Raw genomic sequence first — 26702 nt, forward strand, 5'->3', positions numbered from 1 at the left:
TCCAGAAACTAGATGCTACAGTTAATAAGATCCTTTCTCAGGGAACCACCTGCACTATTTCATTTTCAGAAGGACCCCTCAGACTAGCCACCCAAAAAGAGGAGTTTTGTAGTTTATTCCTGAATCTTGATCTCCTTCTGTTAAAAGGACAGAAAGATAAGACAAACCACTTTGTAGTGGTGGGGATATATACTCGATAAAGCATTTGAGATGGTTTGTGGTTTTCTCAAAGTCACTGAGCAAACTTCCATTTCTCTTCCGGCCTAGCTGCCCAGTTTATAACACAGGACCAAGAAGACTGTCAGGTTTTGAGTTTCGGTTATAGAGTAAGGATAGAGTAAGCATAATAGCATTTTATTGCCTAAAGTCAGGTCTGTTTTCATTCCTTAAATATTACAGACTTCTATTGCAAGGGGAACACAACAGTTGAATGTTATTAGTTTGAGACAGTTTCAGTTCTTTATTTCATCTGCTGGCACTTTTGCTAGTTGGCATGAAATATGTAAGGCACATATGTTAGAAATCTAAATTCCATACCTAATCCTGGTCAAAAATGAATTGTGCAAATATACGGTTAGATTTGAACAACACCAGATTTAATTAACTTTACTAGGAAACGCTTTTAGCACTCCAGGTGTGCAAAGAGAGTTGATAGTAGATTAATTTTTAATCTGCTATGTTGGCTGGGGAATTCTGGGAGTTGAAGTCCATGTGTCTTAAAGTTGCTAAGTTTGAGAAACACTGATCTACTGACACTTTTTCTTTCGTGAGTCATTTTTACATGATATATAAATGCTACACTCGTATAACTTTAATTGTCCTATTTCACAGAGTCATTTGATATAGCTTTGTGCTGAAAAAATTACTTAAGTGGGAAGAAGAGAGAAAAAATTGCAAAACTCAACTGTCAGGCCGCAATAGAACAATATGAGGTCAGATAAGAAACCACAAATTTTAAACTACAGTTGCAGCTAGAAACTGAAACATTTGCCACAAATTCAGAATCTGCCAGATATATTTTGAGATCGCTTTCTGACAAACAATTCACTAACAATTCCCTGAAAGTGGTTTAGAAAGGTGAGTTTTAACATTTGAAATATGTATTTCATTACTGTTCCATCCAACAACTGTTCAAAATAAATCATTGTTATAGCAACTAATACTTTGGCTAATACCAGTTGATTAACACAACTCAAAGTCTGCCAGTTAAACATCAGTAACTTTAAAACAAAACAGAATTGAGAATTATCCAGATTTTTCTATTTGTCATAAGCAATTGGTTGAATGGCAAGATTCCATCTTGCAAATCTTCCCTAACAGCAATAATGAATTAATGTGTTTAAAGCACAATTATTCAGCCTTATAATGAGTGAAGAATAGCTGGAAATTATTCTGCTACATGAAAAGATATTGTTCCTTCACCCAACAGGCACCAACTGAAACAGCCACCAAGAATGAGAGAATGGGAAGTGTGTGTGTCTGTGTATAAATATAATTCTAAATAGCAGTGTGAATAATATCCCTCTGAAGTGTGAGTTGCCCAACTATGGTTCTAATACAATTTCACTGCATGTGAAGAAAACATCAGCTTTAAAAAAATATTAGCCCCCTCCAGCACCGTCTTTCTAAAAACTGGTTATAAAAATCCATACTCCAATCTTCAATAATCACCTGTCAATATAATAATGTGTAATATTTTTTTTACCCTATTTTATTTTGTTTTTTGACATTCAAAAATAAATTTATGCTGTAATTTACATCATGTAAAAGTAAATTGTTTCATTATCTTTTCAGCTTGGGGAATACAGCTGTCATGTTATTAAAGAATCATTTGTTAATTACTCGGGTCTGATTTGAATTGTTTTATGTTTGCATTGGATGATTTTTCTGTATCTTATTTCTGCTATAAGATTATCTAAAATTCCTGTTGGCTTACTATAGCCTTCCTCAGGCTAGTACCCATCGTCTATGTTTGGATTACAAATCTTCACATTTTCTATAGCCAGTTCTGGGAGTTGTGGCTCCTAGACATTTTAGAGCATCAGGTTTTTCTCACACATTTTGTGGTTCTTGTCTTTTGCATGGAACATGTAATCAGAAGAATCAGAGGGTGAAGCAACTGAGGAGAAAAGATTGTATAGCCAACCCCACAGTGCTTCTACAACACAGGCTGAAAATGGCTTCATCTTGAAGAGAGAAATTAGAAGCACTTTGCACAAGAGTGTTCATGGTGTCTCCAGTACGGTACAGAAAGGTGATAAATCCAAGTTTTAATATGGGAGTCTAAAATTTGGCTAAAGTCTAAAGTTTTAAGAATACTATACAGTAAGTTAACAATAGACATTATTATGAAGCTGAATAGAAATATTTTATTTTTATCAGGTTCACCTGATCCACCAGTTGCAGCCCTTTCTGGACCGGGACACCTTGCGCACGGTCACTCATGCCCTTGTCACCTCCCGGCTGGACTATTGTAATGCTCTCTACATGGGGCTCCCCTTGAAGAGCACTCGGAGGCTCCAACTGGTCCAGAATGCGGCCGCGCGGGTGGTTATGGGCACAACTCGTGCCCACGTGACACCCCTCCTGCACGAGCTGCACTGGTTCCCAGTGGTCTTCCGGGTGCGATTCAAGGTGTTGGTTACCACCTTCAAAGCGCTCCATGGCATAGGACCCGGGTACCTTCGAGACTGTCTTCTGCCACCAATAGCCTCCCACCGACTAGTCCGTTCCCACAGAGAGGGTCTCCTCAGGGTGCCATCAGCCAAGTTATGTTGGCTGGTGACACCCAGGGGGAGGGCCTTCTCTGTGGGAGCCCCAGCCCTGTGGAATGAACTGCCCCCGGAAATACGTAAGATCTCCGACCTCCGGGTGTTTCGCTGCGCATTGAAGACCCTGTTGTTTTGCCAGGCAGGGCTATCAACATAATAATTTTAAATTGGGGTATTTTAAATTTTTGGGGCTTTAAATTGGCCAAATCTATTTAATTATTTTAATTTTTAATTATTGTTGTGTCCTGTGTTTTTAAATTGGCTGTACACCGCCCTGAGTCCTTCGGGAGAAGGGCAGTATAGAAATAAAATTATTATTATTATTATTATTATTATTATTATTATTATTATTATTATTATTATTATTATTATTATTATTATTATTATTAATATTTCTATGCCGCCCACTCTCCGAGGACTCTGGGCGGCTTACACCAAAGACAGTATACTAAATAGCATATTGCCCCCAACAAACTGGGTCCTCATTTTACCCACCTCGGAAGGATGGAAGGCTGAGTCAACCTTGAGCCGGTGAGATTTGATTCGCTGATCTGCTGAACTAGCAGTCAGCTGAAGTATCTGCAGTACTGCACCCTAACCACTGCACCACCTCGGCTCTTTTTTTTTTTAATTTCTTTTATCATAATACATAGAGGTAATTAGTAAATCTGAAATTTTAGTATACATCTGAATTATGCTTTTCATGTATATCATCTACGATTTATATTGATATTGTTTCTTGATTGCTTATTTGTATCCTATGACTATCATTAAGTGTTGTACCTTATGATTCTTGACGAACTTCTTTTATGTACACTAAGAGCATATGCACCAAGACACATTCCTTGTGTGTCCTATCACACTTGGCCAATAAAAATTCAATTCAATTCAATTCAATTCAATTCAATTCTATTCTATTCTATTCTATTCTATTCTATTCTATTCTATTCTATTCTATTCTATTCATTTTAATGCATTCATGATGGGTCTAAATATGATTGTGACAATATGGTGGGAGAGAGAAAGATAAAACATAACATCTATTCTAGTATGTGTTCACAAGCAGAATAATCATCATCACTATCATCTAACATGGGCTTCCTTTATGGTTTCTCCCCAATAGGTATTTGGAATTGTTTTCCCTCTTAAAATTGGGGGCATCGCTATTGTTCTGGCAAACAGTAATTGATATACCTTCTTTTTTTTTCTCCAATCTTTCCTTAATCTTTCTAAGAATCAATATTATCAACAACAAATGAAATAAATGAAAATAAATATCAATTTAATGTTAAAATATTAAAAACTGATATTAAAAAATATCAACTCAGTATCAACTCAATATCAAATTATTAAGATGATGCGCCACTACATGGAGCAAAGGATGTATAGATACTTATTGGGTTGGCAGTTGATGGCTGGCTTTCTCTATTATAAATGAGATAGTGGGATAATTTTGAAACCTCAAAATAAGCTTTGTGGCATCATATTACTCTGACATTCAACAAAACAGCTTAGACAGAGGCTGCTATCTCTCCTTGACCTCTATAAGCAATTTGTCTCATTCTGCCTAAGAAAATAGTTCCCCAACTCCATTTTTTATGCAGGGTGCAATAAAACTTAATATTGACACCTGTTTGTGTAACATATGACTTCAGGCCATACTGATGTTTCACAGGAAGTTGAACAAGTTTGGATCTTTCCAAAGGGAAGATGAAAACATGGTATGAAGTTTTGTTGTCTTGTTTCATTTACAGAATTTGCATACTTTAAGTGAACCTGGAAAAGAAGACATGGCTGATTTAAAGAACTGACTCATCAAAGTGATTCTTAAAGCTTCAGCATCTTTCATACTCATGTGAAAACTTGAAAAAAAGGGCAAGGCTGCCTCAGTGGATAGAAGAAAGAGCTATAATTGTAGTCACATGATCTAAAGCACTTCTGAATCAATTTCAAACAAGGCAGAGCCCAAAATTTGAATTAGTCCTAAGCAACTACCCTCAGTGGCTACTATGCACAAGTCAATCCCAGGTGATTTAAAGTCCATCTTCTACTGAATACTGTACTGTAGTATAAATCAATTTAAGGTGGGGGGGTTACTCTTTTGCCGAAGGCCAGCTGGGATGCTCCTAAGTACAATTATTAGGTTTTATAAACTCTTCTTTTCAGCTGAAAAGGTTGAAGCACTTTTGAACATTTTGATATTTCATTCCACTAGATTATACTCCCCCCAATATTTTGTTCCACATTTGCACTGTTCACTGCTGTTAAAAGAAGATGTGGTCTCAGCTCATTCCTATGGAAACAAACCATTTATACTATGTACCCTGCATGGTCTTTTGCTCATTATTAGATGGAATCAAAGGATCATTATGGAACCAGAACAAATGTAGTTTAAGTACAGCACGCAAAGCCTACAAGTTCCTAAAATAAACTTGTTTACATAACATGCAATCATCCAGTCTTTGCCTAAAGTCCTTGTGGCAGAATTGCTCATTACGATTCACAACATCTGGTGTTAAGTGGAGATAAAAAAGATTTGATTTATTAACCATTATTGGGTTTCCAATAATACTTAATTGTTTAATCACATGCATCCATTGGGAAAGTCCTGCTGAGCATAAAGTTGTAAAGGAAGTGAGGATTGTGTTTCTTTTTCTTTAGTGATAAGGAAAACTTTGTTGGTATATTTTTCATGTGATAATAGACATAGAGATAACATTTTCTGACAATGATAAATGATTTGCCCCACCTGTGGATTGCAGTCTGTGTTGTTGTTGGTTGTCTTCCCCTCTAATACAGGCCTGTCGAACTGGCTGTCAGGCCTGGAAGCCATCTTTTGTACCCTGTACCCTGAACAATAGTGGGATTCAGCAGTTCTCACCACTTCGGGAGAACTGGTTGTTAACTTTCTGAGCAGTTTGGTGAACCTGTTGTTGGAAGAAATCATTAGGGCAGAGAACCGGTTGTTAAATTATTTGAATCCTACCTCTGCCCTGTACCCTGTACCATGTTGAACCCCGACACTGGTGGCCCATGAGCCGGATACGGCCTATGCAGGCCATGGCCACCCCAGCTCCACAAAGGCAAAAAACATCCCAATACTTCCTGATATGGCTGATACATCACATATGGCCCGCAATGCTGTAGCATCACAATACCCCTGCTCTAATATAACAAAAGGAAGCATTGCCCTCATTCTATTCTGGCTCGATGATCATAGAACATAAAAGATAGAACATAGAACATGAAGAAGGGACCTTGGAGGTCTTCTAGTCCAACCTCCTGCTCAAGCAGGAGAGCCTATACCATTTCAGACAAATGGTTGTCCAATTTCCTTGTGAAAAACCTCCACCCACAAATTTTGGAGGCAAGCCATTTCACTGATTGATTGTTTTGTCAGGAAATTTCTCCTTAGTTCTAGGTTGGATCTCTCTTTGATGATCTTCCACTTTACTTCTTGTCTTGCCTTTAGCTGCTTTGGAGAATACGTTGAGCCCCTCTTCTCTTCAACCCTCTTAAGTACTGGAAGACGGAAGTCTGTAGAGATTCTCAGTCATCCAAGTCATGGTTGTCCCAAAGGTGCTTTTTCAGGAGGCAACTGGACTATCTTGTTTTTTTCTTTTGAAGGTGTTTTGCTTCAATCCAAGAAGCTTCTTCAGCTCTGACAGGATAGTAGGGAATGGAAGGATTTATATTCCTTATAGACAGCTGGTCATTTGTATCCTTTTGGATGATCATTGAAGCATTTGGAGGTTTATCTGTGTCCTGAAGGTCACCTGAGTAGTGTTCCTGGTTCCTGTAGACTGCCATTTGTTCCTCTGGAAATCCTACTCCCACCCCATTCAAAGGGTGTTCATCCCCAAATGATAGCATGGGCAAGGAACATTGGCAAAAATATACAATTAGAAGAATGGGAAAGGGTATGGGAAACCAACTATAGAATAACAAAATCCGTAACATATAAGGAGAACCACTACAAGATGTGGTATAGATGGTATCTAGCCCCTGCGAGATTGGCGAGGATGTATGCAAACCTTAATCCAACATGCTGGAAATGCAAGCAAGCACAGGGAACCTTCTTTCATGTCTGGTGGCTTTGCCCAAAAATTAAATAATATTGGATAAAAATAAAAATTTGGATATCAGAAATAATTGCAGAGGATATTGAGCTAGAACCAGAAATTTTTTTGTTAGGAATGCTTAAACAAAACATTAGAAAGGGAAAAAAGTACCTAATATTACATATAATTACAGCAGCTAGGTTTGCTCTAGCACAAGTCTGGAAAACAGATCAATTGCCAACGGAGCAGCAAATAACTCAAAAAATTTACACATGTGCAGAAATGGATAGACTAACGTTGAAATTGAAAGATAAGGAAGACTCTCAGTATTTTAAGATATGGGACAATTGGTATGAGTGGATAAACCAATGGAAAAGAAGGTAAAGTCAAAATTTAGTAAGAAATTTAAAGTAATAATTATACACCGTCATTAAGGGGGGGAAAAGGGTAAATAAGTTCTTGTATATATGTGTACTTATATACATTATATATACCTTATTTGTTGTTTGTTGATATTGTTGATTATATTGGTCGTGAATGTTTTATATAATTTTATGGTTTTTTTTAAATCTAATAAAGTTTGTTTTTAAAACGGAAAAAAAACAAAAAAAAAAAACAAAGGGTGTTCATCCCAAATTGTATAGCTAATGGGGTGTGATGGTAGTTCACCTCCTCATGGTGCACCCTGCATAGCACTGTAGTGTGAACCAAATGACTAGCAGCAACTGGCAGCCAGACTACATTGAAGAATTGACAGTTAATGACCGTTTGTAGCCAGACATCTTTGTAGAACTTCTGGCTCTCTAAATACATGGCAACGGATAAACAAAATGACTAACAGGACATATCAGGCTGGTTTCCAGCAAGGCTTAAAAACCACAGTTGTGTTCATCGACCTTACTGCAGTTTACAATACCATGTGGAAGAAGTGGGGTCTTGTCTTTACCCCTCAGTGTGACTGTGGTGCTCCTCAATGAAATATCCACCACATTGTGTCCTGTCCATCAGGAGCTTACACCAGCCCAATGTCTGATTTTTTCTATGTAGACCACCCTGTCCTTAAATGGCTGGGTGGACTGGACATTGACATCTGAATTACTATAAATCCATGTATTTGCCATATGCTAATTAACTAAACAAACAAACAAACAAATGTATAGCTAAAAGTCTGTAGAGATGCTCAGTCATCCAGGTCATGGTTGTCCCAACCCTAACCCTAACCCAATCAGCTCCTTTTGCTAATGGGGCAATGTCTAATGACAATGAGCAGCCAATGTTGGTTGTCAATGAGCCAATGAGCAGCTGTCTTGTGTTGAGAGGGAGGAAAAGTATCCCTACAATGGTCACAATAATGAAATGCCTTAACACCCAATAGTTTATTACCAACATTACTCAACTGCATTCCAGCACTTGGGGTAAGAAGAATGAAGAAAGGAGAACAGTGAAGGGGAAGAAAAGTCTACTCATAACTTGCTTTGATTGCTACAACTATTTGCACTTCATAGAAGAATGAACAAACTGGGATAATGAACACTCCTGTGCCTCTGAGAAATATATTGGTAGCTGCAGATAATTACCAAAAACAATGAAATGTTGTGCAATAAGTGCACAAAAGGTGATAAAACTAAACTTTCATAAAACTTTCTCTTCCCTATTGTGTCTCCTTTTGGAATCCAAAACCTTCACTCAAGAATTATCGTCTTCTCTAGTTAAGCTCTTCTTCTAACAACAACCATAAGAATAATTGCAAGGCTGAATTGCCACCAATTCAATTGCATGAAATCAAGTGGATTCTTTGTTTATATCTTTTTCTGTCTATTTGCTATTTGAGAGAAGTTAAGAAGTCCATAAAAAAAGTTTTTTGAATGAACTTGAGGGAGTGGGAAAGAGCAGAAATTTGTGGAAAATTATACTCAAACTACACTTCAGGCAAATACTCCTGTAGTAAAATCCACCATGCAACACATCCTAAGCTTTTGATCAAGAAAATGTGTGGTTCAGTTCTTAGAAAGCAGGAGCCAAGCTGTATAAAACAGAAGTAGAAGAGTTTATGCAATGATAGGCAGTCATTTTATTTTCAAGTCTTAAAGACAATGACATTTTAGAAACAAATATGGCAATATATATCCAAAAAGTTGTTTAATTTCCAGTTATCAATGTGTACAAATGGCACCCTCCAGTATAGTGCACAAGCACACAATTCCTACTCTCTGGCTTCTCTCTTCTAGAATTTGTATGCTAGTCTACGTGTCCATGCATACAAAACATATATAATGTTTTTCTCCCTAAGCCAAAAGAAACTTAAAATTGGGATTAGATATGTACGTCTTGGGAGTCCAAAAAGGAATGGAAAGAAAAATGCAAATCAGTCATTAGGTTTAACTGGCAAGCAGGTTATTCAGTTGCTTATACTATTAAAAACATTTTCCAGTCAGGATGGTAGACTTCTTGAAAGAACCAATCAGAGGTGGGTTTCAGCAGGTTCTGACCAGTTCTGGAGAACCAGTAGTGGAAATTTTGAGTAGTTCGGAGAACTGGTAGTAAAAATTCTGACTGGCCCCACCCCTATCTATTCTCTGCCTCCCAAGTCCCAGACAATCAGGAGGAAATGGGGATTTTGCAGTAACCTTCCCCTGGATTGGGGAGGGAATGGAGATTTTACAGTATCCTTCCCCAGGAGTGGGGTGGGAATAGAGATTTTGCAATATCCTTCCCCTGCTACGGCCACCAAGCCATGCCACGCCCACCAAGCCACACCCACAGAACTGGTAGTAAAAAAATTTGAAACCCACCACTGGAACCAATCTTTTAGAATAATACTAATTCAGAACTGATGCTTGGGTGTTTTATTGCCTGAGGTGAAAGGCGCTGTCCATCTTCTGACTCCATGGCCATATTTGATCTGGATAAACGACTGACTTTTTCTTCAGTACCTGTGATTAGAATCCTTTACTATGCTTCAAGGCAGCAAATTACTTGGGTTAAGGCTGGAGAACCTACGACTCTCTGGATCTTATAGTATTAAGTCTCCCAGCAATTCCAACCAGCAATGGCCAGTGGAAAAGAAAACTCTGCAATCTCCAAAAGACAATAGTTTCTCCACATCAAAAAAACCTTTTGTCCTCCATTTCAACACTGCCACTTATTGTTGGCCTGCCAGAAGGTGCTGTCCTAAATAGTGTTCTGATTCTGCAACAACATAACAATTACAGGAGTGATTCTGTTTACAATAATGATTTAATAATATTTAAATTATGATTTAACAAGCAGTACAATGCACTATTGCATCACGGGAGGTTTTGTGTTTGTGTGCTTTCAAAATTTCATTAAGTTTAATTTTTTTTAGATAGGGGAAGGATTCTTGGCAGAAAAAGAGCAAACAGGAAAGTTGGTTACCAGGCAGAAGATGTTTCAAGTCAAACTCACATTCAGAGTTGAAAATTCATGCACACAGCAGTGATAAGGTCAATTACAGCTGGTGAATAATAAATCAAGACCTGATTGATTATGCAACCCAATAAGAGTTTCAGAAAGAGGGCTTTCATGAAACAGCCCTTCTACTTTTCAACGTATTTGCTTGTGAATAAGTCAATGGAACCAATAGAATTAGATGGCTATAGAAATTATTAACCTTTGATTCCCACTCATCTTCCTTCCTTTCCCATGAAAATTGTCATGAGTCACTTCAAAACGTTAGGATCTGTTTTTAACTAAAAAAAGTTGTTTGAAATGCATTAATGTTTTGCTGGGGGGGGAAAAAAGGTCAATTCAAACCATTTGTGAATGAAACCACTGTTATTTATTTCAGACTTTCCTGGGAACATCACCATATTAAGTAATGTGCTGTGCTAAAATCAACCCTGCAATTTCTCCCAGGTTTCCTTCTGCTCCAGAGAAAACTTCTGTTCTTCTATATGATGTTTTTGGATTGTATTGTTTTACTGCTATTGTACTGGTTGTCTTTCCATCCCTGTGGAGCCTGCTTGGAAGACCTTGACTTCAAAATCTGATTATCCAAATCTGATAAAGTCTATGGGAGGACACATGATGGCTTCTTCTTTAGGGATTTATTAAAATTATGAGAAGCCAAGCTGGTTGTGAATCACTGGAGAGTCTTTTGTCTGTTGTACAGAAATGATGAGCTATGCCAGTGATGGCGAACCTTTTCAGCACAGTGTGCCCAAACCAGAATGTGTCTGTGTGCGCGCACGCATGCACCAGAGCCCCAGAAACTCGATGACCAGATGGTCTTTGGGTTTCCGGAGCTCCAGCACACATGAAGATTAGAAGACCAGAAGAACAGCTGGTGATGGTGCACATGCCCACAGAGAGGGCTCTGCATGCCACCTCTGGCACGCGCGCCATCACAGATCTATCCTATAACTGTCACCAACAAATCCTCCTCTTTCATTAGAAACTACAAAAATAACTTCCATTTTATTTGATTGAATCAGAATTGGTAGGAAAAAGGGTTCTGATACTCTAATGTTGACCTTCAGTGTTTGTTTGTCCTCCCTTCCAGTTCTTTTCCTACCTGCTGCTAGGCAGAAAAGTGGCACATTCTTGCCCTTCAAAATCCTTATTATTAATCCTCCTTGCCAGTCAAGGGACTCAACTAATTTTGATCTTGAATCAGCATAATACCTGTGATCTCTAATACAAAATTAAACCAGCAAAAGACCCGGCATTCCAACGACTGTTTCTACTTGGGTTCCCTCTCTGGAGAACATGTCGGTGTGATTAGTGGTCTGTGCAGGACACAATTTTACATAGGACAAATCCTTGAGGAAGGAATATTAAAGTCCGTCAGTTGCTTAAATAAAATGCAGGCAGAGAATGAGGCCCAAGGGTTCCTATAAGTGCTTCTGATGCCATGCATTAGACAGGGAGACATCATTAAAGAGGATATTACAGTTTGCATTTTCTTTTCTCAGCCCCAGCTGGCGACTTCTTATTTGCAGCAGTTAATTGGCAGCTTTTTTCTTTCAACCTACATGCATGTTTTTGGCTAAAATCATGAATTTTGATTTCCTTCTCAATCTTTTCTTGTAATAATGTTGTCAGCATGACAGATGGAATCATCTTTGCATTGAGGAGCAACATCAGGCCAAGAAAGAACTACTAATCTTCTCCAGTCTGCCTGTCTTGGTAAGACTGTAATTTAGTCCAGTGCTGTTTATGCTATGAATGGTTTTATTAACAAATAGCAGGAAATTGTACAATCATTACCATTAATAACCGCTCCTAATATCTGAATGCTTTTTATTTATCTTACCTTAATTTATATAACTGTTGGTATGAATTGCTTAGGAGTTTTTGACAGGTGTTTCCCTCATACAGGTTTTTCAAATGCAAATTCTCTTTTATCACTTTTGATATAATTTTTTTTAAAAAAAAACATAACTTTTTCTCTTTATATTTTAAGCACTTTCTGGTAGACGAGATCTGGAACCTGATTCCACAGGATGTCTATAATTAAACTTTATTGAGATAATAACAAAGTCTTGCAAATCAACCCATCCTTCCCTCTCTCTTACACCCTCAGGGTTGTGTTTCTGTTTGTGTGTAAAGTGTATGTGTGTGTGTGTTCCTCTGAGTTTCTTTGCAATATTCTTCTACTAATCTCCTGAACCTGATGTTTCTCTAATGCAGGGGTCAGCAACCTGTGGCTCTGGAGCCGCATGTGGCTTTTTCACCCAGGGGTGAAATGTAAAATGTGTTACTACTGGTTCTGTGGGCGTGGCTTGGTGGGGGAGAGGTAATGTGACTGGGTGGGCGTGGCCAACTTTTTTTTTTTAGCTTTTCAAAGCATTTTTTCTAATGCTTTGAAAAGCCTCTGGCGATTAGGCAACTCAGCTGGGATCGTCAGAGAGGCAGTTTTAAAAATGCTGTGAAAAGCCTGTCTGACAATCAGGCAACTCAGCTAGGATCGTCAGAGCCTTTTCAAAGCATTTTTTTAACCACCTCTTCGGCCAAGAGGTTGCAGAAAAAAATGCTTTGAAAAGCCTCTGAGGATCCCAGCTGAGCCGCGCGATCATCAGAGGCTTTTTTTTTTAACTTTTAAAAGCATTTTTTCGTCAGAAGAGGTTGTAGAAAAAATGCTTTTAAAAGTAAAAAAAAAAAGCCTCTGATGATCGTGCAACTCATCTGAGCATTGGGGGGGGGCAGGGATTTTTGCTACTGGTTCTCCGAACCACCCACTGCCATCGCTACCGGATCAGGTGATCCGGCCCGAACCGGGAGCATTTCACCCCTGCCTTCACCCCTCTGCTGGGGCTCTCTGTCACTCAAAATATGTGTCACAATCACCAATGTGCGACACCTGTCGGACACGATTTATTGAGCTTTTCAACCCCCGACAGGCCAAGCATGAATAAATCCAAGAAAAGAAAAGTTTCAGAAGAAAACAGAACATTTAATTCAACTACATATGCTAGTTTTGTGGCCACTCAAGAAATAGTCAGGCACAGGAAGGGTTTTGTGGCTCCCAGTGTTTTCTTTTCTGTGGGAAATGGGTCCAAATGGCTCTTTGAGTGTTTAAGGTTGCAGACCCTTGCTCTAATGGCTTCTGGATGCCTTGTTCAAGATCATCTCCTTGACTCTCCAAACTGTATTAATTTCTATTTTCCTTTTTGGGGGATAATTTTAGTAGATTTTTGGAAGAAATATTAATTCAGATGGACATTATCTGATGTTGATTTTTGATGCAATATATGGTAACAACAGAAAACCCATACTGGCTCCCAATACAATTTGCATGAAATTCTTTACATTCCAAACCAGGTTTCTTCAAAAGCTGGACCAGAATAGAGTTAAAATCTGGCCAAAAGTCTGACTTGGAAGCAGATATTATGAAAGTAATTATGAAAGCAGATATTATGAAAGATTATGTCTTCATTAGCATATACTTCCAGCAGTTTTTCAGATTCTATACTAACTACACCAAGGTATTTTGCAAGAAATATAAAGATGTTGGGGGGTGAGGGGGGGGGCGTTTATTCATGCTTGAATTCCCCTGCCATCTCAAAGGTTCATGGTGGTGTGGGTGGTGGAGATTTGAATGCTGCTTCTTCTGTGATTCTATAGCTTCTGTGATTATTGAGTCTGTACTTCTGGATTCTGCTGTATGGTATTGTATACAGTATAAAGAAGTTTCTTATATAAATGAATCCTGCTGAATTATTTACTTGTGTGCTGGTTAGATTGCTGCAAACTCTAATAATTGGTATGATGCCTATCTCCCCTACAAGGTGACTCTGGATGTCTTATAATGGGGGCAATCTGACATATATGTGAGGTGATAGCAATATAAATTGAATAAATAAATATTACCAAGACATGGCTTATAAGACTGTCTGACTGAAGTTTGGTTCTACAGAATAATTGGGTTTGTTGCTGTAATGCTGCCCTCCCTGTTGCTCAGCAACATATCAATGCATATCAAATACTTAACCTAACCAACAAGCTAGCTACAGCATGTTGCACCAAATGCAATTTCCAAATGCATTTCAGAGGCAGCTGCATTTCCAAGTATTTTGAAATAGTCTAGCTTTATGTAACCTGTTGCATGCCAGATGCATTGGATTACACATTCCAGACGTTCCACTGATTATGTTGAAAATATTCAGAAAATCTCATTCCAAACATACCTTTGGAGAACCAAGATAATCTCACCTGGAAGAATAATGAGAATATTAATTATTTTTATGAGAGCTGGTTTAATCTCAAAGAAGCATCTTTGGCAGGAAAACTAAAGATAATATAGAAAAGATACAGTTAATCAACTAGTCACGTAGAACTAGTCACGTAGAATTTTTTAAAAATGTTGGTAGACAAAGGTTTTCTGCAAGCCATAAACCAGATAGCTGAAGAACAGAGCCTTAGCTGGTGGTAACATTGATTCACATGGACTGGTCTCAGAAGGTAAGCAGAATTAGTTCTGCCTATTCTTGTAAAGGAAGGAACCAAGGAATGGGGTGGGGGTATAGACTGAGAAAGCAAAAAACACCTTCCAGAAGATGGCAGAATATTTTGCAGCACATTACTTCATATATCAAGTGGTGGGTAATGAAATTACACATGTATGAATGGATTGTGAATGTGAGCAAAATTAGTCAGTTACTTCAAGCAAATCTTCCTTGGCAAAGGTCCCATAGCACATATAATTCCAGGTCTAATTAGAATTTCCTAACATTGGTGAAGAAATAAGTCAGAGCAAACACTATATATTGAAGAAAGAGATTTCTCAACCCTGACAATCTTTAACGGAAACATTAGATCAGAAATAAAAAATATCATTTATAAATTCATTCCAAAGAGCTAGGTAATAACCCTGGGGAACTAGCTTTCCTGTCTAGCCTGAAAATGTAACACAAGCACTGGAGGTCACATTTTACACTAAACTAGATTTTTTTAAAACTCAAGAACATAGAAAACTCATGGCTGAAAAAGACCTAGTAGTCCAACAAGTCTGCCCTTTGAGTACATTTGTTTTATTGTGTGTGTTTTCTTTTTAATTTATGTATTATGTATTATTTTTTATTTAACATTTTTATATTTTTATTTCGATGAATGATGGACATGTGTTTACCTGAAGCATGTTTAAACTCAGTTAAAAATAGCTTGGTTAGGTTTGGAACCAAGCACATTTGGTTCTTCTTGCTGTTGGGATTAAACCAATCACTGAAATTTCTTCTATCATTTGTTTAATATTTTGTCTTGAATAGGTTCTCTGATGAATTGTTTTCAACAAACCAGACATCAGAAATAAGAGCATCCTATGACTCTGGCTTGTTAAAAGAGCTACAAATTAGGGTTCTCAACTAGCAAACCCTGGAAACAGCTTTCAACAAAACTTATTTTTTCCTACTGTCAGAAGGAATCAAGTGTGAACAAGCCCTCTGATTCATTTTGGGGAGCCAATTTCTCTAAAATTCTAGCTTACTATGACATGCAAGCACATCTTGTTGTGTGTTGGTTAGCCTTCTCCAAATTTTATTTAATTTGTCGATCATAATTGTATCTTGCTTTTCACCTACAGAGTTCAAGAAAGTACACACACAGTCTTCTTGTCTGATTCTTGTAATGACTCTGTGAAATAGATTAGCCTAAAAGATGCAGACCAATAAGTTCACGATTAAACAGGGACATGAATCCTTCCAATGTTCATTGCTTAATCAAGGTCTGGAAAAACCTGACACGAAAGACCCAAATCCATCACGAAGACAGTATTAAATGTAAGATAAATTAACCACCTGAATAGTTGGCTGCCTTCCCTCCTTTTTGTTAACATTCACTAGCATCTGCCTTATCGGCCTGTACTAACCACATTTTTCTGCAGGGTGTGTATTTTGCATTTCCACAGTCTGGCATGAACATTTCATTACTGGAATGGGTCATACAATTACAGTTGAATGATTGTTTAAATTGAACATGTGAGAAGATGCAGACAGCTTGGAAGAAATTCTTCCATTCTTCTTTGTTTCATGGCATCTTATAGTAAGCCAGCTGTTGTTTTAAGAGTTGAGGCAAAGAGTTGAGGATGTCTAGAAATCACAGATGGTGAGATTTGCCTAGGCTAGATGAAACATTACAGTAAGCATGTTGTGACACAAGATCCTTGCTCAGAATATTTAAGTTAACCTTAAACAGTTCATCCCTAGGGCCAGAAACAAATGGATAATAAACCATCACCAGTTAAACTTTTCAAGGCCTACCAATGAAAGAGGGACTGCATCTTTGACCCCGCCAAAAAGTCATTGCAATTAGTCTTTGAATATAGCAGCCTAGGATACATAGCTATTTTTTTTCTTGACAGCCATGCCAGAACCAAAGTAAAATAACATTTGATTTACTTAAATTTTATTTTAGAATTAATACAATCATACCTTTGCTGTCAGTAATCTCCACCAAGATAGAATCTGCAGTGATTATATGTTCCAAGTACTGAAGATGGGAGTTACTGAGTGCAATTTGGCATATTGCATTTCTCTATTATGTTTGGAAGAGTTAGTGGTAAAGGAAACCAGCTCACCAAAAAACATGGTAACTGGACACTATCAAAGCTGACACCAGAGCATAGAACCACTCAAAGAAGTAATGCATGATCAGAAGATGTGGAGAGATCTGGCCCATAGAATTGCCAAGAGTTGGACATGACTGAATGGATAACATCATCATCATTTTTCTGTAAATCATATTCCGCATTCTGAAATGAGCAAGCTGGCTACTCCAATGGAGATAATTCCAGTCTAATAGACCATGGACTAGAGATAGTCTTTGTTTAGTGACTACAAATTGGGATCGGTAGCTGTCATTAAATGAAGCAACCATTATGTGTGAAATTGCATGACTGCAATTGTATTTTTCTTTTTCCCCAGTCTCCACCTATATGGAATGTTCACTTCTGTGCTGGGATAATTAGTAAGAAGGGAATCAATGTTTGCATTTACATTCATTAGAGGGGATTACAAGAGAGGAAACACTATGGGGAATATACATCAAAAGGAAAACGATGGTCCAGCAGTCATGAATGTGCTAGGCAAACATCCCAATGTATTCCTGATTGTGTGCCAGCTTACTCTCTTTTTCTCTTTCTCTCCAATCTCCCCATTCTATAAAGGAGGAGGAAAAAAATCAAGCACATGAAATTGCCTATAGAGATTTCTTGTCTTTTTCACCCTTCCCTCCAACTTCTTCCGCAAGAGGGAAGGAAGAAAAAATGGGTTAGACATACTATTATGCATACTGAGTGTTATGGCAATCACAAGGGACTGAAGGACAATGCAGAAGTTGTAAATGTGGGAATTGATTCCTAAGCACCATCATAACTTTGAATGGTCGTTGAACGAGGCAGTTGGTAAGCAGGGTCTACCTGTGGTTTTCTGATATCTTGATGTTTCAGTCACATCCTGTGGTTGGCATCTTCAGGGGTAAAAGTAATTTGCTCTGTACTGCCCTTCTTAGCAGCTCACAGACAATTGAGCAGGAATTGACTGAGCTCTTATATTGGTAACAGAACTAATCACTTAATTGGGCCATGTTACTGGAATTCTGAAAATCCAGTTTCTGATTGGTTCTTCATCCAAATGAAAATGTGATTGGTCTGACTTGAAGACATTCCAGACAAACTAATTTTTGATTGATGTAGCTTTGAAACAAGCTACTGCTCTTTATATACCAGTAACAGATAACTAGATCGTAGCCCACAGCCAAGTTCAGCGTTAAACCAATGGTGTCAGCCCTGGAGGCCATATTTTTCTTTGAACCTTCAGGCTGCCACACTGAGTGCTGTGGGAAACTGGGAGGGGGGATTGCATGGAGTTGCAGAGATATCTAGCCACAATAACATTCTTTGCTTTGGGAGTCGAAGACATTCAGCCTGCATTTGGAGTGGTGTGACTGGGAGGCATCTCTAGTTGGGACAGTGCATTGATTGGACCATGTGATGGACATGTGGGTGCAGGGAAGGGTCTTGGACTTTCTTTTGGGTAGGGAAAACCTGGAAGCTTTCAGATTTGGGTTTTCCCATATGGGCAATATGACATCTCTAATAAAATGGAACTTTGAGGAACTTCTAGCCTTGGAGTCTCTTTTGTTGGGGGTGTTACTTGGAACCCTGACAAATGGACTGATGCTGGCCATGAAAACCTGAATCGATAATTTCCTCTAGTGAGGAAAACGGGTGCAACAAAAGCCACTAATTCTACCAGAAATTACGAGAATTAAAAATTGGGAGCACTGAACTGGTACCAACTCTTTAGCAAATTGTTCCTTTCATAGCTGTGGCTTCAGGGAAGCTGCAGGTGTATAATTAAGCTAAGTATAATGAAGTATAATTTACCTCATTTTAAACACTCCTCCTCTCCAAAAAAAATGGGATAAAAAGAACAGAAAGAAAAATACCTGCATTTATCACAACTGGAATACAGTTTATTCAAATATTTTTTTAAAAAAAAATGCAAAAAAAAGAAGAAGGCATAATTGCTCTGAGGCTTAGTCTTGTCAGGACAGATTAGCTTTGGTGTTTGATACCACCACACTTTGTAAAGTGATAGTTACTTTGGTTACTGGGTATTCTCTTGTTGCTCATACAAGATAACTCATGTAACAACAATGCCAAGGTTTTATAGGTGGCAAGGAAGGTAAGAATAGAGAAAAAAAGAAGCATTACAGGTAAATTCTTGATTTATGATTGTATTTGAGCCCAAAATGACAATCATATTGTGCTGGTCGGTAAGCGAGTCACCATGCAACTGTGCCCAATTTTACAATCTTTTTTGTGGTGGTCATAAAGAGAACCCATTGTACCCAATTGTACAGTTGTGGGTTTTGTTTTTTTTTTACTGAAAATTAGAAGTAAAAGCTGGTTTCCAGCAAAAAAGAACTGTCAGGGTTCCAAGTAATACATCCCGTTCAATAAAAACTCTGAGGCAGGCAAATTTCTCAAATAACATTTTATTAGGACATATCGAATTGGCCTATTCCTGGTGGAAAACTGGCTCTAAATTGCCGCTGGTTTTCCCCCCAATTAAAAGTAAAACTATCACTTCACGCCAGAGTCTCAGTCACATGGTCCAATCAGCATACAGCCCAGTTGCTAGGTGATCTCAGTCTCCACCTTTCAGTCACCTGCACCAACGTCCTTGATTCACAGGGGAAAGAATTTTATTTAGGCTACAACACCCCAGCTAATCTCTACACACACCCTCCCTGGCCTCTTCGCTCCATGCTGTGTCAGCCCTGAAGCAGTGAGAAAAGAAACCTCCCTAGAAACTACAATAAAGAAAATGGCCACAGTTCAGCCAACTTCAGGGTTGACAAGAACATTGTAAATTATGATCATATGACTGCAAATATGCCAAGTGGGTCAAATGCAACCACACGACTGCAGAGAGCAGTGGTATCCATCAGAATTTGAAACCAGGTTGTAAGTAGTTCTGGAGGTTTATTTCATAATTGGACAGTCACTAAGTAATTGAGGACTATTTGTCAGTCACTGTTACATTGTTCTGAGAACATACTCTCAACCACCATTGTAGCTACAAAACTGTTTGACACTTCTTATGAATTTAACTTTATATTGGTGCTAAAGCATTTCTGCCAGGGCATAGTCTTCTCCAGTGAAGTAGATTAAATGCCTCGGTCTTTGAACAACAGAATAATCAGCTACTTTTGTGCCTGCAGCTTTATCACTTCTATTTTCACTTTTTCTTTTACAGATATATGTAAAAGATCTGGTTACTAGGAGTTTTAAAGAAAATATGGAGAAAGCCAGAGGAAAATTGAAATTAATCAGTTGCTGGACCATATATTTTCATTTTAAATAAATAAAAAATGTCAGTTGCATAGTCTTCCTTAACCATGTATCTACAAGTGACCATATACCCTATATCAGTGATGGCTAACCTTTTTGCCGTCGTGTGCCAAAAGCGGGGGGAGCGCTGTGGGGTTGTCTGCACACGTGCCCACACCCATAACTCAATGCCGCCCACGCATGTATATGTGATCCCCCACACACATGCAGCTCCCCCCGCTTTTGGCACGTGATTGCCCGGTGGGCCTGGTAAACCCATTTTTCGCTCTTCCCAGGCTCCAGAGCCTTTCTAGGAGCCTGGGGAGGGTGAAAATGGCCTTCCTCAACCCCCTCCCCAGAGGCCCTCCAGAGGCCAGAAATGGCCTGTTTGCCAACTTCCAATGGGCTGGAAGGCCCAAAAATCAGCTGGCAGAGCTGAGCTTGTGTGCCCACTGATACGGATCCACGTGCCACCTGTGGCATGCGTGCCATAGGTTCGCAATCACGGCCCTATATCATAAGGGATAGTCCTTTATTTCAGAAAGTTGCACTTTAGATTTATTTATTTTTCAAAACCTCACTTTTCCCCCTTTATTTTGGACATTTAGCTTAATGCACACTTTCACATTCATGTGAAAAAGTTGATTTGTCTCTCTAAAATAAGTGTACATGCACTGTTTTATTTTAGATATTATTATTAGATATGTGTTTTTGTAAAGTTTTTCTTGATTTTCCTCTTGAATTTTCATTTGTAAAATGAGGTTATAAACTTAACCAATTAAAAATGTTATCCTTACGAATCTCTTTTTTAAGGGTTGTCCTTTATTTTTTTCCAAGAAAATCTGTCACCATCATTATAACACATCTGGAGAACCTCAGCTTGTACAAAGCTGCTCTAGCTGTTAAAAAACAAACCAATTTATTATTCACCAAGATAAAAAGGTAAAGGTAAAGGTTCCCCTCGCACATATGTGCTAGTTGTTCCCGACTCTAGGGGGCGGTGCTCATCTCCATTTCAAAGCCAAAGAGCCAGCGCTGTCCGAAGACTTCTCCATGGTCATATGGCTGGCATGACTAAATGCCAAAGGCGCATGGAATGCTGTTACCTTCCCACCAAAGATGGTCCCTATTTTTCTACTTGCATTTTTACATGCTTTCAAACTGCTAGGTTGGCAGAAGCTGGGACAAGTAACAGGAGCTCACTCCATTACACAGTGCTAGGGATTCGAACCGCTGAATTGCTGAGCTTTCTGATCAACATGTTTAGCGTCTTAGCCGCTGAACCCTTATTGACTAAGATAAGATTGCGTCCCCTTATTGACTAAGATAAGATTGTTTAAATAAGTTTATTATGTTATACTATAGATTTCACATCAGAATCCATGTAGATATTAATATTCAATCAGTTCATGATTCATCATCCACTACTCACCATTCACTTTTAACAAAAATGGTTTGCATTTATCCCAAGCTGAGCAACCTCCCTACCTATAACCAAATACTAAAGGTTACTAGATCCAGGCTGCAAAACTAGGGGCAATTGCTAGATGATAGCATTATTCTCATGCTACCTTGTGGTCAGCACATTTTCAGCCCAGAAGAGGTTATTTTCCTACATGCCACCCTTGAAGCCTTGTTGCCCTGCTGTCTAAATATAATTTTGAATGTGGCAGGAGATTCTATATCCCTACTGTGTATACACCACATTTAAATATTTATTTATTTACTTATTCGATTTATATGCAGCCAGACTCCCAGGAACTCTGGATGGTTTACAAATGGTAAAAAAAAGCACACGTTAAAACCAGAAAACAGCATAAAACAAAAGAATAAAGATGGTAGAAATAACAAACCCAGATGGGAACAAAGAAAAAGAAGGATATATGTGATTCTCTTCTAATTTGTTTTTTTTTTTTAAATCAGGTCAAGAAATTAAAACTTTATGTTCACTTAACCTACCATTCTTGAAAAAATATTCGTATAAGACCTAGTGTAGCTAGGAGGCCAAGCTACAAATCATCCACTGGGTTCACAGATTGCAGGACACCAAATTATGACTTGATTTGTTTTATTACAATCTAGGAATGTTGTCGTTCTGATATGAAAACTGTAGCTTGTGGCTTATTATATAGGAGGCCAAGCATTATTGACTCAAGACTCCATTTGAGCCGGGGGAAAGAGGATGCCAGGGTTGTGCTCATGCTCTCATGTAAGAAGCAAAATTATGATTCAAGAAAGTCTCAGACATACACTCCACTACTTCATTATTCTTGAGCAATGGCATTCATAGAACACCCTGAACAAGTAACTAGAATCAGCTGTCCAATGAGAAAGGAAACTTTGGAAGAGTGTTTGATAGAATTATCACTAGCACACAGTGTTCCCTCTAACTGAGGGGTGTCAAATGCAAGGCCTGCGGGCCAGATCCGGCCCACAGGGTGCTTAGATCTGGCCCCCGGGGCCACCCTGGAAACAGTGAAGGACTGGCCCACAGTCCCTCTGCCAGCAAAAATGGAGCTCGGGAGGGCTGTGTGCTCCATTTTCGCTGGCAGACGGTCGCAGGAGGCCATCGCAGCTGCAAACGGAGCTCAGGAGCCTATTTTCACTGGCAGTGTACTCAGGACACCATAGGCACCCCCGATATGAGTGACATTGAGCTAGCCATGCCCACCCCGGCCACACTCATCCCAGCCCCCTGAGGTCAAACACAACCCTGATGTGGCCCTCAATGAAATTGAGTTTGATACCCCTGCTCTAACTTGACATTTGGGGATCACGGAGAATATAGCATATGCTTTTTTCTTCTTGATTATCATGTTTCTTACAATCTTATGCTGGAAAGTTCTTGACTATGAAGGGAAGAAGCATCTGAGCCCTGAAACAATGAACAAAGAATGAACAGCATTCTTTCTAACTCTGCCAGGAATGGAGTCATAAAAGATGTATATGTTCAGCCTGGACTGTGGGGTTAACATGTATTTTAACACGCTTTTATTCGGATATTTTATTGTTGTGACCCGCCCTGAGTCCTACGGAGATAGGGCGGCATATAAATAAAATAAAATAAAATAAAATAAAATAAAATAAAATAAAATAAAATAAAATAAAATAATGAATGAATGAAAGAAAGAAAGAAAGAAAGAAAGAAAGAAAGAAAGAAAGAAAGAAAGAAAGAAAGAAAGAAAGAAAGTTTTCCTATTTCCTGTGTTTATCCAAGATATTGGTAGGACAGAGTAACCCAGCCAGATGATTTTGCTATGCATCAATGTATCTGGGTGAGGATAAATATGCAAGAATCCTTTGGAAATGGAAGATCCATCAGTGACTGGTTCAATGCATAGCATTTTAAGCACTACTGAAAGTGATGGACTGGACATGCCAGAATGTTCTTTGGTGGCTTTGATTAAGCTGCACCCATTTATACCAGTGTCCAAATGAGAATGTAAGCATCATTATTAAGAACTGCAAATGCCCATCAGCCTCAGTATTGGAGCATTAGACTTAATTTAGACAAGTTCAGTTTGAATTAGCTCTATAAAGGAAAAAAAGAATTCCAAGAACACTTTGTAGTAATTTTTTTGGTTGTTGTTCGTCTTTTCTTCATTTAAGTGATGTGTGTCTCTTGCGTTTGTATTATAATGACGGGTCTTTGAAGCATGTAATTACTGTCTTATTTAAATGCAGCTCACTGTAGGAGATGCGGATGGTTTGCAGAGTATGATTTTTTTGGGGGGGGGGCTTCATTTATTCCCACCCCCACAATGATGGAGCTTTTTGTAAAACAAAACACAGCACATCATCTTTAAAAACCTGAAAATTATGAGATATGGAATGGCTTGACAGGAAAAAGAAAATCAGAACACAGATGCACACAAAAACTCTAAATAATTAAAAACGGGGGAGGGGGATCTTTGCAGGTATGATCCATATCAGTTTGGCGGTAAAGGGAATACAAGAAAAGTATCTGAGCTCTAGCAGGAATTATCAGGTTCTCTGAATTTCTAAATATGAAGCTCCTCACCTTTATTTTGGCATTTAAAATTCATTACTGCATAGCAAGGGCACAACACCATAGTCATGTTTTAAGTGAATATACAAATTTTATATACACTCCTGTCCTCTTCTTTCTATGATTTTTTTTAGCTACAGGGCAAGATGAGTTGGGGGGGGGTGAGTTTAAGGGAAAGCAAAGAATGACTAGAGAGGGGAGGTGAAAGAGAAAGGGAAGGGAAGGGAAGAAGGGAAGAAATATTCTATTGGATATTCTATATCTATTCTATATCCATAATATATCCATTTTAATTATCCAGTATGTCCGAAAGAACATGTGCCAGTTCCTAATTTACTATTTGAAAAATAAAAACAAGGTATTGTATTTTTCGGACTATAAGACGCACCAGAGTATAAGACACAACATGATTTGCCCTCCCCAGCCCCCAGAAGCACTTTGCAGGCCTCCCAAACCCTCTGTGCATCCTGTGCAGAGGGTTTGGGATGCCTGCAGAGTGCTCCTGGGGGCTGGGGAGGGCAAAACATCCCCATTTTTGCAAAAAATGGGCCCGTTTTTGGCCTCCCAACCTCCCCCCCCCCCCGCATCTCATTTTTTCCTTCCCCAGGCTCCAGGAGCACTCTGCAGGCCTCCCAAACCCCGCAGGACCCATTTTTGCAAATAAAACTGGCCTATTTTTGGTGAAAACAGAACGTGCGGGGTGGGGTTTGGGGAGGCCAAAAATGGCTGTATTTGGTGTATAAGATGCACCAACATTTCCACCCTCTTTTGGGGGGGGAGTGCATCTTATACTCTGAAAAGTACAGTAGCTTGTTTATTCGTGTCAGAGGCATCACAATTAAAATAAGGCATACTAAATGACATAAAATTTACAATATAAAATGTAAGATTAAAAGGTAGTGAATCTGGGACTCATGATGATGAAAGAAGCTTCCTCAAAGAATGTGTGTTGTTAACAGATTTCAGGAATCCCCTGGGCAACAGCTTAGAGCTGACTAATCCTTTCAATCCAGAAGCATTTGAAGGGTAGTGATTGGGTGCTCATTTCCAACCAAGTAATGAATCTGGATTTCTGCAGGATGTGGTCAGGAAGTCAAAAATGCACACAAAAATAAGTAAAGCTTTAATCTCATTGCTGCAGCCACTGTCAGTCCTATTGGGCAGACCAGACTATGAAATCAATGTCATACAAACCAATTTTTATTATAAACTATGGTAACAGAGTCTTCTTAAGTCTAAATGTGTTACCCCTCCTTCCTCTTTTATCTTCATAAAACATTGGGGAGGCTGTCTGGCTTTCCCCCCCTCAAGTTAGTTTCTTGGAATGAACTCAATCTGCACTTACTTGATCATTGCTTTGGTGACAGATTTTCCCGCTATCCTCCAAGTGAGCAATAGTGTGCGGTGGCAGCCAAAAAAGCCAATGCAATCCTAAATCGCATTAACAAAAGGATACAATCAAGATCAAGTGAGGTACTAATACCACTCTATAAAGCCCTAGTAAGACCACACCTAAAATACTGCATTCAGTTTTGGTCACCACACTATAAAAAAGATGTTGAGACTCTAGAAAGGGTGCAGAGAAGAGCAACCAAGACGATTAGGGGACTGGAGACTAAAAAATATGATGAACGGCTGCAGGAACTGGGCATGGCTAGTCTAGTGAAGAGAAGGACCAGGAGAGACATGATAGCAGTATTCCAATATTTGACGGGCTGCCACAGAGAGGAGGGGGGTCAAGCTTTTTTTCCAAAGCACCTGAAGACCAAACCAGGAATAATGAATGGAAACTGAACAAGGAGAGATTCAACCTGGAAATAAGGAGAAATTTTCTGACAGTGAAAGCAATCAACTGATTGAACAGCTTGCCTTCAGAAGTTGTGGGAGTTTCATCACTGGAAGCTTTCAAGAAGAGACTGGACTGCCACCTGTCAGAAATGGTGTGGGGTCTCCTGCTTGGGTGGGGGGTTGGACTAGAAGTGGTAGGCAAACTTGGCTCTTTCTCACCCTCTGGACTTCAACTCCCAGAATTCCTAAAACGGCTGTTTTAGGAATTCTAGGAGTTGAAGTCCACAGGGTGTGAAAGAGCCAAGTTTGCCTACCACTGGACTAGATGATCTACAAGGTCCCTTCCAAATCCATTGTATCTGTTATACAATATAATGTTTAAGTTAGAAAAGCTGAAGAAAACCTTGTTGGTCACAATTACCACAGCTGAGCTGCTTATAGACCTTGTCTCTCCAAACATTAACATTAACAGAGCCCTGGTAGCACAGGGCTGGTAGCGCAGCAGACTAAAGCACTGTTATTAACATCAGCTGCCTGCAATTACTGTAAGTTCAAATCTCACCAGGCTCAAGGTTGACTCAGCCTTCCATCCTTTCTAAGGTAGGTAAAATGAGGACCCAGATTGTGGGGGCAATAAGCTGACTTTGTATAAAATATACAAAAAGTATGAAGGCTATTGCTTAACGCATTGTAAACCGCCCCGAGTCTCCGGAGAAGGACGGCATATAAATCAAATTAAAAAAAAAAAAAACCCAAAAAACATTGAGCTTCTCACACTT

The 26702-nt window shown here is 38.9% G+C and overlaps 2 long non-coding RNA genes across 3 annotated transcripts in view; one reads left to right on the plus strand and one right to left on the minus strand.

Moving 5' to 3' along the window:
- LOC132711409 (uncharacterized) overlaps positions 1–26702 on the minus strand; it is a 135339-nt gene that overhangs the window by 81629 nt on the left and 27008 nt on the right. The gene's annotated exons all lie outside the window — the stretch shown is intronic.
- LOC117679251 (uncharacterized) lies at positions 1904–4826 on the plus strand. Its single transcript, XR_004595329.3, has 2 exons — positions 1904–2254; positions 4526–4826. It is a non-coding gene; the product is annotated as an uncharacterized LOC117679251 (long non-coding RNA).

The sequence above is a fragment of the Pantherophis guttatus genome, chromosome 2 (genome assembly GCF_059756535.1).
Source record: "Pantherophis guttatus breed Tessera chromosome 2, ASM5975653v1, whole genome shotgun sequence".
Lineage (NCBI taxonomy): Eukaryota > Metazoa > Chordata > Lepidosauria > Squamata > Colubridae > Pantherophis > Pantherophis guttatus.